This window comes from Trichosurus vulpecula, chromosome 8, assembly GCF_011100635.1.
Source record: "Trichosurus vulpecula isolate mTriVul1 chromosome 8, mTriVul1.pri, whole genome shotgun sequence".
NCBI classification, from domain to species: Eukaryota; Metazoa; Chordata; class Mammalia; order Diprotodontia; family Phalangeridae; genus Trichosurus; species Trichosurus vulpecula.
The window spans coordinates 54,576,021-54,580,114 of record NC_050580.1 but is presented as its reverse complement, the minus strand read 5'-3'; positions in this window follow the sequence as shown (position 1 = coordinate 54,580,114).

Sequence of the window (4,094 nt, the reverse complement as noted above, 5' to 3'; positions counted from 1 at the left end):
TAAAAAAAATTTTAGAAGAAAGCTATGACAAAAAAAGGAACACTATTAATGTATCATATTCATTTTTGGACCAAACAAAAGCTGGCTTGGGAGAGGGTACAGAGATTGAGCATGCATATGCTGACAAAAAGGTACGGTGTCAGTGCTGGGCATGTGGTGGGGGGCGGTGTCTGTTTTCTCAGCTGACGGGGTGTCTGGTGTGTGTACCCACATCACTCTAAGCAGCTGATGCCCATAAGCACCCAGAGCAGGAGAGGGAACACTCTCTGGAGAATACCATGTTCTCAGAAAGGCTGAGCTAAGTCAACAGATGAAACCATAGCAAACTTATCACATCACACTGGACAACGCAGAGCTTTGGATGGCAAATTCCTCTAAAGTCAGCTTCTTGGAAGACTCCAGGATGCTCTGATCAGCATCTTCCCTGTGTTCCTGGGAGATGTTCATCTGCAGCTGAAAATACTTGACTCCATCACTGGACTTCTTTTTCATGAGCGTGTAAAGTCTAAAGTTGGATAGGCTCTCAGGTGTTTAGCCTCTGGTTCAGCCCTTTCTTACAGGTGAGGAAACTGAGGCCTCGGCAGGTCTAGTGACTTGGTCAAATTTACACAGGTGAAGTCAGTCAATGAGAAACATATCTACTCATATTCCAGGCTTCGTGTTAAGAGCTGGGGATGCAAAGAAGGGCAAAGACAGTCCCTGCTCCCGAAGAAGCTTAAGTCCTAGAAGCAGAATTTGAACCCAGATCCTCTAACTCGGGGGTGGGGGTGGGGAGGGTGGGGGTGAGGGTGGGGCTGGGGGTGGGGGTGTCAAACTTGAAGACAACAAAGCTCCTGGGTGTGGCCTGAACTAGATTAAAATGTAATTGGGAAATGTTTAATGAAATAAATAAAAATACAAATACAGCACGGGTAATGTTAATTTGTGGCTTTCTAAGTCAACATATGGCCAAAGGGATTTATCTCTATTAGAGTTTGATACTACTGCCTAGCTCCACAACCAGTGTTCTTTCCATGGTATTACACTGCCATCAAAGACCTTTCCTAGATTCTCCTCTATCCGCAGTGTGACATATGGACAGGCTCACCTCGGAGATATCGTGGGTTCAGTTCCAGACCACTGCAATAAAGTGAATTTCCCAATAAAGTGAGTCATACAAATTTTTTGGTTTCCCAGTGCATATAAAAGTTATGTTTACACTATACCGTAGTCTATTAAGTGTGCAGTAGCATTAGTCTGAAAGAATGCATGTACCTTAATTAAAAATACTGTATTGCTAAAAAAAAAAATGCTAACCATCATCTGAGCTTTCGGTGAGTCATAATTTTTTTTTTGCTGGTGGAGGGTCTTGCCTCGATGCTGATGGCTGCTGACTGATCAGGGTGGTGGTTGCTGAAGGTTGAGGTGGCTGTGGAAATTTCTTAAAATAAGACAATGAGGTTTGTCACTTCGATCAACTCTTCCTTTGAGGAAAGATTTCTCTACAGCGTGTGATGCTATTTGATAGCACTTTACCCACAGTAGAACTTCTTTTAAAATTGGAGTCAACCCTCTCGAACCCTGCCACTCACTGCTTTATCAACTAAGTTAGTGTAATAGTCTTCAATATTGTTGTGTCTGGGGAATAGGGAGGCTGGAGGAGAAGGAAGGAGATGGGAAACAGCTGGATGGTGAAGCAGTCAGGACGCACACATTTATTGATCAAAGTTTGCCTTCTTATATGGGTGTGGTTTGTTGTGCCTCAAAACAATTATGATAGTGACATCAAAGATTGCTGATCACAGATCATCATAACAGATACAATAATAATGAAAAAAGTTTGAAATACTCTAAGAATTAACCCAAATGTGACACAGAGACACCATATGAGCATGTGTTGTTAGAAAAATGGCTCCCGTAGACTTGCTCCATGCAGGCTTGCCACAAACTTTCAATTTGTTTGAAAAAAAAAACACCTCAATATCTGCAAACACAATAAAGGGAAGCGAAATAAAGCAAGGTCTGCCTGTGTTCTTCCTTTCCTCTCCCTTTGCCATTTGGATGAATTCTATGGTCTAACCCAGTAAGTGCCCCGTAGCCAAGTGCTTATGCCTGCTTGTTCGACTGAATTGAACCTTATCCTTTTTTCAATGAATGAATGAAAAAGTATTGATTAAGACTTGATAATATTTTTTTGAAAAGACTCTATTATGTCACTCATCTAAGCACTGTGCTCAAGGCTGGAGACAGAAGGTTAAGACAGGCCCTCTTCTCAAGGCACTCATATTCTTTTCTTTTTTAATTCTATTTTTAGTTTACAGAATAAAATAAACATTTCCAGAATATAATACAATAAAAAATGATTGTATAAAAAACTGCAAACTTACTATGCACAGCTTGCTATTCTTTTCAAACATACAACAAAATTATCATGTAAATTTCTTTTTTTCCTCCTCCCCATGGCTGCCATTAGACACAAATAAGTGTTTATATGTATACATACACAGACACGTATATGTGTATATGTATATATCTGTGTGTACACACATATACATGTATGTATATATGTATATCTATATGTGAAAATATGTAAATTATTCTATATATATAGAATATAGTCTAGTTATCAGTTCTTTCTCTGGCTACAGATAGCGTCTTTCTTCATGTGTCCTTTACAGAGTGATTTGAGTATTTAAAATAGACAAAAAATGAAGATGGAAACGTGCAGAACCAAGGTGCTCATATTCTAATAGGAGGAGACACTACATCCAGGAGGATCCTGTTGTGAATCAGATGGAAAAGTCTAGTGGTCATAGACCTGTAGCTGGAAGGGACCCCAGAGGCTATCGATTCCAAGAATCCTTAACTTGAGGTCTCTGAACTTATAAAAACTTTTAAAAAATATTTTGACACTCCCCAAAAAATATTTTGATAACTATTTCGACATAATTGGTCTTTTTTATAATCCTCTGCGTGTCATTTTATGCACTTAAAAACATGACTCTAAAAAAAAAACAAACAAAAAAAAAACGTGACTCTGAGGAGGGAGGGATCTTTTGGCTTCCCCTGACAGCTCAAGGGGGTCCATTATCCAAAAAGGTTAAGAAGCCCTGATCCAGCCCCCAACCCTCTCATTTCACCTGTGGAGTTGCTGAGACCTACAGGGTTACGTTGCTCACCCATCACACACAGACCTTAATTGTGGGAGGCAGGCTCTGAAGCCAGGTTCTCTGACTCAATGCTCTTTTTTACTGTACCATGCTGATGGTCCTTAAGGTACAGAAAGCAGAAATGCATCTTTTTTTTTTTTTAAACTCTGCTTTAATTTGTCCTCGGAGTTCATCAGTTCTCTCTCTGGGTTACATTTTTCATCATGGGTCTTTTGGAATTGTCTTGACCAGAGTAGCTAAGTTTTTCAGCGTTCATAAGCCTTATAATATTGCTCATACTGTGTACAACCTTCTCCTGGTTCTGCTTACTTCACTTTGCATGAATTTATATAAGTCTTACCATCGTGCTCATAATTTCTTTTTTAAAAATTCGTTTATTTATTTTTAGTTTTCAACATTCACTTCCATAAGATTTTGAGTTTCAGATTTTCTCCCACTCCTTCTCCTCTCCCCTCCCCAAGATGGTGTACAATTTGATATAGGCTCTACTTATGCCAGAAATTCATCTTCTTTAGTGTCGTTTCCATGAAAAAAAAAAGAGCTGGTTTCTGGTGTTAGGCTCTTCAGTAGCTGTGCACAGCTCCCAGGCCTCTTGGGATTACCTGCCCTTTGAGGGCACATGTGTGTCGCTCCTAACACAAATCCCAGTTACCCTAAGAAGCCTTCTCTAGTCAACTAGAGCAACCCCAAATGTCTTTTTCCCCTTAGACTTCCTCAGACATTTCCCTCTGCCCCACTCATTGTTAGGCTTGGGGAATGTGAAATTCTCAAAGGGACAGACAGTTTCTGAAGATCCCTCCTGGCTGGAAGCCTTGGACTTATAACCTATAAACTCCATGAAGGCAAGGACTCTTGTTGGATTTAAACCCTATATGGCCTCCAGGGCCAAGCATAGGACCCCCAATACAACTATTGCTTAATAAATATTTTTTTGAATTGAGTTGG